At 41.2% G+C, this 10,849-nt stretch overlaps 1 non-coding gene across 1 annotated transcript; it reads right to left on the bottom strand.

Annotated features, from left to right (window-relative positions):
- Positions 1-210: 210 nt before the first annotated feature.
- LOC112549291 lies at positions 211-379 on the bottom strand. The gene has a single exon (XR_003092678.1). It is a non-coding gene; the product is annotated as a U1 spliceosomal RNA (small nuclear RNA).
- Positions 380-10,849: the final 10,470 nt, after the last annotated feature.

Below are 10,849 nucleotides of genomic sequence, written 5' to 3'. Positions count from 1 at the left end.
ATTGGACAAAGCCCAATAAATAGTCAAGTTACAAATTTTGACTGAGCAGTGCTCGGTCATTCATGTCTGTGTGACTCTACTACCACACAATCTTGGACTTTGGATATTCTCCAAATCCATGGCAGGCATGCTACATGCAAGCCCAGAGGCCTTGGGTTCAGATGTCCCCTAGTCTCATTTGCCCCTAGCCAAAAGGCCAACTGGCAATCCACAGGGAAAGCAAGAATACAGTCTCCTATTACCACAAAATTGTGCAGTTGAGTTTCTCATATTTGGGGAAGCTCACAGGGGTCAGTCTGCCTGGAGTGCAAGGGGAAGACTTCACCCTATAACTATACTTCATCAGCTGAGAGGATCATGGGATCTCCCCGGGAAGCATGTGACATAATATATGCACCAATTATGGGACACTATCTTGAGCTGGGCAAAATGTTTAGTTAGTTCAAGGGCTGTTTTGGGTCAACCCAAACTATCAATGAATTCATGGCAATTTCAGTAAAAAATGTGTTGGTGGGGTTTTAAAATACTGTTTTGAGACTTTTTTTTTACGCTTCCTTAAAAAAAAAATTGACCTAACATTATTTTTGACTTTACAATTCACTCACAGAACTGAAATATCACTCATTCACACAGCTCTAATTATATCCCAAACATCTGTTTTACATTTTTCTTACATTTTTAAAATCTGCTCTGAGTAGGCATCTCCAATAACTCATGAGTGTTTTCTGTAATGAGGAGCTCTATATTCATACTTAAAGTAAATCTCAGTAACAATACTATTAATGATAATCATGATTCCAGTAGCATGTTTAAGCTTCTGGACTATTCCTTTTCCCACTTTAAAAATTATAAATAATCAGGTAACATTTCCACAGCAACCATTTTGAAGAAACTATTTAAATTACGTTATTTTTAGACACCAGGTACTGAATTATTTTCATTGTTCTTGTGATTTTCTTTGCCTATATTTTTGACAGCCTATCAACAGGTTCTAAAGTTATTTTTCCTTTCTTTGTTATTATCTGGAAGGGGAGAATTGAGTTTCTCCTAAGTGTTAGATTTTCTCTGAAGCCTTAGATATACTGTTTTCAGCTAAAGATACATTTTGGTCCCACCCTGTCTTTCGACCCTCTAATGCTAGAAAAATTCTTGAATCAACTTGAATTTCTTATGAGAGGAGAATTAGAAAGAATAAAGTTTTCAAAGGATGGCAATTAAATTTGTTATATATAAATATCTGAGCTAATATTTTGTTGCAAAACGATTGCCATAAACCAACACTTTTATGTATGTGTTCAACTGTTTATCTACAAAATCTTAACCTTTCCTTGGTTAAGCATTCACTCGTTGGATACAATTTTTCCCAATTTCATAAGAAGAATTTTTGATTCAACAGAAATTACACAGTGGGCTTAGGTAATGGAGTGTGTTGGAGCTCATGGAGGAGGGCAGGTTTCTTAGGCATAGTCAATTGTGGAAATGCATGGAACAAAATGACAGTAACAGTTAAAACCTAAACAAGCATATTAAATACTGGGACAGCTACATACAATGACTTGGAGTGAACTTCTGGTCTATACAATAGACATTTTGCAAATGACTTCTTTAAAGAAAATATACCCCTTGTTATCTTCAGGAGCAACAATATAAGCATTTAAATGACAAGCTTCTGGTCTCACTTCAGTCAGAACATAGCTACAATAGGACTAAACAATTCAGCTCTATGGATTTCAGATTTTTTTCTTTCCAGACAATTAAGAATTAGTAAAGTGCATTGTAATATTTTCCAGGCACAAAATATTTGTTTCATCCTAGAACTTGGAAACAAACAATGACTGCTATTCTGACACTCTTTGGGCTGCGTCCACACATGGCGTGGACGTTTGGTTCCCTGGGGACAACTAGCAGCGGTGTACTTTGCGATGCCGGTAGTTGTCCTCAAGGAATGCCTGTGCCATGTCCCCTGGCACACAGCAAGTTACCCCAGGTGGGGTAGGGGAGGCTGCGGCCAATACTGGGCTGGCCCCATCAACCTTACCTGGGGTCCTGGGGGCTGGGGCTGGGGCTGCAGTAGAGGTGATTCTGCCAGGCAGAGCCTGGCTGGCAGTTGCAGCACAGCTGCAAGTATCCTGGCTCCGCTTTTGAGTAGCACATGCTGTCCACGCATGTGCTGCTATGCTTCTTTTTCTCTGCAGGGTTTTTGACCAGGTCAAAAAAACCTCCATGCTGCTCCCTTGCAGTGTGGAAAACAACTGAATGTGTGATAAGTGGCAGCGGTGCCACATACCATATGGCTGCACTCATCTGGACAGGGCCTTGGAGAACATGTATTTAGGTATCATTTATTCACCTGCTATCTAGCATGGAAGCACCTTTTATTCATTAATGTATTCATCCTCTCAATATCCCACTGGATAGGAAAATTTTAACCTCAGCTTGCTGATGAGAAACAGAAGAAAAGGCTAGCTTGATTGTTCAAGGATACACAGGATTTGCACAGCAATTTCAAGAACTGGAACGATGTTTCATGAATCCCAGTCCAATGTGCTACTCACCAGGCTGCCCTTTCTAGTCTAACAACGGACTCAAGTACATTTTGGCACATGTGTGCCATGACCCTTGTACCTATTCTATAGCACTTTTATACCTATTCAAGAAGTTCGGGTTCTCCTCTCATGTTGGGCTTTTTCCTGCAGAGACTCTAACAACAGGGCCAAATGAATACCATATTCATGATGAGGACATCTCTTTGCCAATACCTAAATTAAAACCATTGGGTTTCACACCCATCTCCAAACAGCCATCAGCTGGTAATAGCATATCCTCCTCATCAAGGCAGATTGGATTTCAGCCTGTACCCAAAATGTGAGCAGTCCAGCCCTCTTCAGATGTTCAGTTCTAACAAGCCAAAGACGGATCAGTTGTTTCACTGAGGCTGGTCAAGTGAATGTTTCATTTCACATAGCATACACAGGAGAGGATATTGTTGTTATCTGAAAAGCTTGTGATAATCACTTCACCCAAACTATATTTGTCTGAGAAGTCTGTCAGACAATGACAGTAACAAAATATTTTAAGTCATACTAGTTTCCTTAACATGCTTACATGCTATACCCTTTAATGAGTATATATGAAGCCTGCTAGAAAAAAAAATGGATAACTCTTTAAGCAAAACTGTTTGAAAATAAACGTATGCTGTTCACATTTTTCCAACATAGGATCAGGAAAGTTAAAGTTGCGTTTAAATGCTGTTTTGAGCCAGGTCCGATTTTATTTTTTTTTATTTTAAAAAAAAAGCTTCTCTTGCATCTGGGGAGCAACTAGCACAATTTGTCCCTGATACTGATTGGTGCCGCTGGGCTCTACTACAGTAAGAATGTAATAATTCATAATCCAGACAAGGTGTCTGTGTATTCGTGAGACTGCAGTAAAGGAAGGGAGGTCCAGGGCTGAAGAAAAGAATTGCTTTATTTCTGGAAAAAAAACAAAAGGATTAGTATCTCTGTGTGACATGTCATACATCTAAGACCAGAAAGGATGTTCTGACTGAATAATATGTATAGTGCTCTAAGTAGAACAAATCCAATACTCTTTTCCTTACCTTGTCATCCTTAAGTATCTGTCACCTTTTTAATCAAGGATTTCCTGGCAGAGGAGAAAAGGTGGGAGGGGAGGAAGAGGACAACAAAAAGTAGTAACAACAACCACCCTCTTTTATTTTGTGGCTCTATTTTGTCCCTGGTTTTGTTTGATTTTTCAAGAAGTTCTAGGGAATTTTTTTTTCTCCAAGTTTTTGTTTAGATTCATGTTTTATTTTAATTTACCAGATCAGTGTTGCAAGTCAAATACTTTTCATAGCTAGCTCTGAATTATAGTCCTGGGATTCTGCTATAAATAGTGAATGATTAGAATTCCACCAAAAAGCACCGATTGCTCTTACTTGATTGTTTTGGTCATTAGTATTAAATGAGAAAAAAAAACAAAAAAAACCATGCACACACAAAAGCAATTATAGCTAAATGTGCCATTCGGGAAAACAGAGTCAAAACTAAGCCTAAAAGGCATTTAAATGCTATTATACTGGATGTGATTGTACCTTAGGACAAACTGCATTCTTTTGCTCTTACAGTTCATAATTTCATTTGATTTTGAGTAAAATTGCAACTAGCCCTTACAAGCTTCACGAAGGAAGTAACACAGATTTCTTTTCCCCAACATGCTTGATGTTTGAAGGAGTGCAGAATCTATATGCCAAATGCTTCCTGAGGTCGGGAATAGGAAGACCTTTTGGTGAAGCCTCACAATACTATTGTATCATTGAATGCCAGCTGCATAATTCAAAGAATCATAGAGAAGCAGGGCTGGAAGGGACCTCCAGAGGTCATTTAGTCCATGAGGCAGAATTATCCTTATCCAAACCACCCTATACAAATCCATTACATCTAACCTATTAGTAAAACTACAGTCAACTCTAACACAACCACAAAATATAAACCCCTAACCTGCCATAGGTAAAACAGAGGGATCATGACAGCCAACATCCTGACGCTGCAAAGTTTGTTAAAAAATGCTCAAGAAATCCAAGGAAGAGAGTCATGCCTCACATCTAGAGGAAGGCCAAAAACCTCACTGTCTGTACCAAGGGATAAAAGTCCTTCCAACCTCAAATATGGTGTCACCCTGAGTGTAAGGAAAAGACCCTTGAGCTAGGAATTAACATGTTAATCTTGCTTTATCCCTGGCTTGTGATCCTGTTGCCCTTCGGGGTCAGGCCAAGTCTCAGGATCTCAATATTGTGTTGTTAGACAGGAGGGTGTGACGCAATTGTACATATACAAACACAGAAATCAATTAGGTGCATACACACACACACAACCAACTCAGGCACATACATATCCAAAGTAACCTAGGCACATGCATACCTATCACCAATTCAAGCACATACACTATACACCCCAAAAGATAGACAAAAATCAATTGTCCATACCCACACACACAGTACACATAAACAGATCACTAATTCGTATATCATGCACACAATGACATATACATATATACACACACACTCACCACTTCACACAGATATAACCCACCTACACATACACATAAGTAAGTTCCTAACTTGGATGGTACAGTATGTATGTGTGTGTTTGGGGTACCTGGGATACTTGGCAGAAGGCTAAGGTGAAAGAAAGAGTGAAAGTGTAGGGAGTGAAAGTTGCTAGAACCAGGATTAGAACTGGTGGACTAGAGAGAAGCTGGCTGAGGACCTGAGGCTTGGGTTTACTTAAGATCAAGTGGCCCCGGGGTTACTTGGGGTCACCTGGTGTCAGGGCGGAAGCAAGGAAAAAAAAAAAAAGAAGCCTGGTGGCAAGGAGGAAACAGCCAGGAGACAGAGCCAAAAGGCAGTGGGGATGAGATAAAAATGAAGGCAGAGCTCAGGGAAAAAGGCAGTGGGGATGAGACAGAAGCTAGAGGAGCAGAGATTGGAGCATAGCCAGAACTGTACTAAAGCAAACTCAACTCAGGGGTCCAAATAACAGTTTTATTAAACAGACAACACATTACACAGCCCCATGAAGTTATTCGTACACACACACACATGCACACACGCACACACGCATGCACACACACACTAACAATGGCAGCAGGAGAAAGAAACTTAGTGGAAGGGTTGGAGTCCAGGTAGGGAAGAAAAGCAGAGTCCAAGTCCTTGGTTGAAGAGAGGGTGGGGGGTGATAGCTACCTATCCAGGCTGGAAAGGGGTCTTTGTCCAGCAGGTATTGTCCAGAGGGGGGTCACTGGCAGGGCCTCTGGGTGGATAGGTGGTTCGGCATGGTGATGGTCCAGATGGAGAGGGCGTCCCAAGGAGTCAGTCTTCACTACCCCTTTTATGGGGCAGACTACCCCTGATTTCCAATGGGGAGGGCCTGTCCAGGCAAGGTCAGTCCTGTCCCAAAGGGCTCCAGGTGTTCTTACTGAGCATGTGCAGCCTTGGCACAATGGTGGGTTGCCTCATCTTTTGTTTCTTGAATGCTGAGGGTGGTTCCAAGGGCTGGGTCATTGGTCCAGGTATTGGTGTTGATGGTTTGGTCATTCAGAGGGAGCTATTTTTAGACCTACTACTATTGTCTCTCAAGCACCTTCATTCATCCCCATTCATTCAGGAACCAAGTTACGTAGGAAGGGTAGTATGAGACATAGGTTATACAACTGGGCATGGGGATAAGATGGAGGCTTGACATTACAAGATGGAAACTTGACATGGCTTATGCTAACTTACATATATACGCCTGAAACAGTAATCACACAATATAAAAACAGTTAAAAAAAATCAATACAAACATAATAATTATCACTTATAAAACAGTGGATATCTATATCAAAATAGGAGGGCACTTATTTGCAAAGAGGGGAGAGAAAAATAAAACTTACTACCTAAAATGAAATGTTAAAGCTTATCCTACATCTTAGCTTACTTATACTTATCTATAGGGAATAGAAAGGAAAAGAAAAAGTCTGAAATGCTTGCAGAAGGGGAGGGAATGCATTTTAAAATAAATTAAAAAAAAAAGAAAAACTGGGGTTTTGCTACAGTCCCACAGAACAGGAGCACAGGGAACTTGACATTAGAGTGGTGAATTCAGTACTTCCATCTGAGCTCATTTGTTAAAGGCACCCCGCACATGTAGTGCTAGTTTCATCAACATAGTTGTGAGTTCCCTAAGGGCCAGATTCGATTCCTCCTATTAGGCAAGTAAGTGGATTTAGGCACCTTACCACCAGGTGCATGGTGAGAACCAATACCACCCCATTTAAGTCCCCCAAAAATCCATCATCTCATCCTTACCAGTCTTGTACCATTATCTCATTCTTAAGACTAGGGCTGCGGCTGTGTAGATGCTAAGGCATGTGTTTGACAGTGCAGAGGTCACAACTTTGAGATTATAGCAGAAGTGCTTAAGACACAGACTTGTCAGACTTCATTGAATCTGTGAATTCTGCTAAATAGCTCATCACATGGATACGAAAAAGGGAGGCTGAGCCAGAAAAGCAGGACAGCAGAGGAGCTACCCACTCTTTGCATTAACTGTTACTTGGGGACATGAGTTTTGTGGAATAGACTCCAGCCCTAGGAGTTCACGTTGTGACAATTAGTGAGTCAGTACTAAAATGGAGATAACATTAGAATTGCATAGAGTTCAAACCATTTAAGCTGTCTGGGCAAAACCAGGTTAGTTGCTCTTGGACCTGGTTTTTAGTCACCCAAACAATGTTGTCTTCAAGGTATCTGTTTCGGGGAAGCTGTTGTTTATTCAATTGCTATTGTGTGTAATGCATTTCTGAACCTTATAAAAGTGCAAAAGAGAACCAGGGATGATGTTAATTGCTGTTGATTAACATGAGGCTTTTCTTCTAATCCTAAATGTCCTTCATTAAAAATAAGATGAATTAAGTTTGTTTCGACCCAACTTTAACTGTGGTGAGCCAAAAATAAAACACAGTGGTAACCCAACTGTCAGTCTCCTGACATATACCTATGTACCTAGGTAGATATACCTATGTTAATTCAGAAAGTCCTGCAGGGAGACAGGTTAGCCTGGATCTGCTAAATAATCGGCATTGCCTTCTGACTTGTACACAGGAAGATAGAGAGAGCAATCCACTATCTATTACTAAACTCACACATCCTTTGTTGTCTTCTTTGATAGCCTTCCCATCAAAGGTGCAAATGGGAAAAAAAAAAAGGATTTATGGTTTGGATGAAAAATAAAACTAAGGCTATTAAACTAGAAATCTCCCCTAAGTTATCATCCTGTTCATTAGGGCACTATTTATAACAGCTAAGGCTATTCAGAGTGGAGAATCTGTCACCATTTCTATTATAAGCCCTTGTTGTATAGTACATTAGTATTATAGATGAGAGCAGAAAGAATAATGATACCTTAACCTTAACTTTTTTTAAAGAATATTTTTCTTATTAATTTTTAGCATTATGCTAGCCCAAATGAGATCAGTGGTCAAGAGGTTTGTTGAACTGAGTGCTGCAGAAACACTTAATAAGAAGCAATCCCTGCCCTTGAGAACTTTTAAGTGAAGCAGAGAAGGGAGTGCAAAGGTGAGGGTGGAAGCAGGATACAGCAGAAAACAAGTAAAGCAATGAGGAGGTTAGGAATAGAGGCCACAAAAGGACTTGGCTATCACAATGTCTGAGTTTTAGATGACCTTGTTCCCTCACGGAATACACAAAAGGTAGTGCCTAGACTTGACATACAGGAATTGTATGGGAAATTGGGTTCCCCTCCTTTACTTGAGGTCATCTGAATCAACATTTCCCACATGAATACTCTATCTACCTGACCATTGAACACCCTGGGACAGACAGACAAAAGTATTCTTAGCCCCTCCCAGTGGGTCTGTTATACTTTGTATGGCATAATTAAATTACCATTGGGACGAAGAAAGGGACATCAAGGAGGAGCATGACTAGCTTAATGAGTGGAGCGGGGCTGGCCAACCTGTAGCACAGGGGCCACAAGTGCCATAGTCAGCCTCTGTGTGTGGTTGGCAGCAGATCAGGGAGGGGACAGGAAGCACAGCAGCAGATAGGGCAGGAAGCAGAAAGCAAAGCAGCAAAGCAGCAAATCAGACATGAACACAAGAAATAAGAAAAAAAAGCAGAGCAGCAGACCAGGCTGGGAGCTGAGAGCAGGAGTCAGAACAGCATTCTGGGTAGAGGAAGGATACTGGAGTGGCACCTGAGGAGGGTGAAGAGCTAATCCTGGCATGCCTGCCAAAAATGTTGACTTCCTCAGGAGTAGAGTATTTCCCTTAATGGTGGAAGATATTGGAATTGAACCTGAGATACACTGGCTGTGTCTAATCTGAGACACTGAATGAGCAGTTTTTATTGAGCGGTCATTTAGTACTTGCATACACAAGTACTAAATGACTGTACAGTAACTGGAGCTACTGCATAGTAGCTTCACCAAATGGCTTTTAGGTGATGCTGGTTGTGCAGTACCTAGTTACTACTGCATAGTAGTGTCACGTCATGCTTTCTGCCATGCAACACTACTGCACAGTAGTAATGACCTACTGAGCAGTCAGGATCTCATGTAGATGCAACCCTTATGTACTATAGGAATGCACTCATCATTGGCAATTCCTTGTAGTCAAAGATGATTGTCTTCCATGATTGACTTATCTGGGGGTCCAAAGATGGCTTTCAGAGCTAATCCAGAATCAACAGTTTCAACTGCAATTAGGGCATGTGTTTCCATGCAGGGCGGGTGGGTCTGGTTTCTTGATTCGATCTATGACTTGCTGTTTCTGTAGCTTCCACTTTTCCATCTCCTGTTGTTGTTGTGAGGTTTCAAAGTACTGAGATCCTTGCAGCATTTCTCCATTTGGGAAGGTCCTGAGAAATAGTCTCCCATGATGTCAATGTCGCATTTTTTTTCAAATTGGCCTTGAGGACATCCCTGAAGTGATTTCTCTGCTCTCCTCCTGAGCATATGCCTTGACTGATCTGGGGGAATAAAACTGGCTGTGGGAGTTTGGAGTCAGATATCTGGATGACATGGCCAGCCCAGCAAAGTTGATGTTGGATGATCATTGCCTTGATGCTCCTGGTGAATGCTTGAGAGAGGATGCTAATGTAGGTGCATCTGTCTTCCCACTGGATTTGAAGGATCTTCCACAGGCAACGTTGATTGTACTTCTCCAGCATCTTGAGGTGTCTCCTGTATGTTGTCTGCATCTCAGCTATGTACAGTAAGGTAGGGATCACAGCTGCTTGATAAAAACATGAGCTTGGTTTTGGATCTTGAAACAACTGTTTCCTCAGGTGTCCAAAGGCTGCATGTGCACATTTGAGGTGATGATGTTATATCTTCATCAATGTCAGCCTTCTTCAAGAGACAGCTTCCAAGGTCTGGGGAATACTCAACATTCTCCAGTCTCTTACTATAAATCTGAATTACTGGTGCTGGGGACTGCTCATTAAAAGGCTGTTGATGGAGGACCATAGTCTTCTGAATGTTCATCAGTCCTATTTTCTTGTATTCCTCATTAAAGACATCAACAATTGCCTGTAGTTCTGCTTCTGGGTGAGCAGAGACCACAGCATCATCAACGTGCTGGAGCTCAATGATTGAGGTTGTGGTATTCTTGGTTTTAGTTTGGAGTTGGCTGAAATTAAACAGCTTACCATCCATTTAGTAGTGTAGCTCCACTCCAACTGGAAGTTTTTAGTAGTCAGATATATCACCATGGGAAGGAAAATTGAGAAAAGTGTTGGAGCAATGACACAGCCTTGCTTAACTCCAGCCTTAACCTCAAGGGGATCAGTGATAGATCCATTAATGAGAACCACTGCTTGCATGCCCTCAAGGAACAGATGAAGAATGGAGACAAATTTCATTGGGCATTCAGACATCAAAAACATCTTTCACAGCACTTCTTTGTTGACAGTGTTCAAGGCTTTCATGAGGTCAAGGAAAACCATATAGAGGAGTATATGTTGTTCGTGGCATTTTTCCTGTAGCTGGTAAGCAGTGAAGATCATGTCAGTTGTCCCTTTTGAAGCCCTAAATCCACACTGAGTTTCCAAGAGGAGCTCTTCTGCAAGTGGAACGAGACAGTTTAGGAGGGTTCCCTCAATGATCTTTCCTGTGGTGGACAGCAAGGAGTTCCCTCTGTAATTTCAACAGTAGGATCTGATTATTTTCTTGAAGACTGTCACAAAAATTACATCTCTTAGGTCATCTGGGATTTCCTCATCATTCCAGATCCTTAAGATGAGGGAATGGAGCTGTGATGTAAGCTCCCCCTCCACCCCCACCTT

The sequence above is a fragment of the Alligator sinensis genome, unplaced genomic scaffold, assembly GCF_000455745.1.
Source record: "Alligator sinensis unplaced genomic scaffold, ASM45574v1 scaffold23_1, whole genome shotgun sequence".
In the NCBI taxonomy this organism is placed as follows: domain Eukaryota; kingdom Metazoa; phylum Chordata; order Crocodylia; family Alligatoridae; genus Alligator; species Alligator sinensis.
The sequence above is the reverse complement of the archived record's forward strand: the minus strand, read 5'-3'. Positions and strand labels throughout refer to the sequence as shown.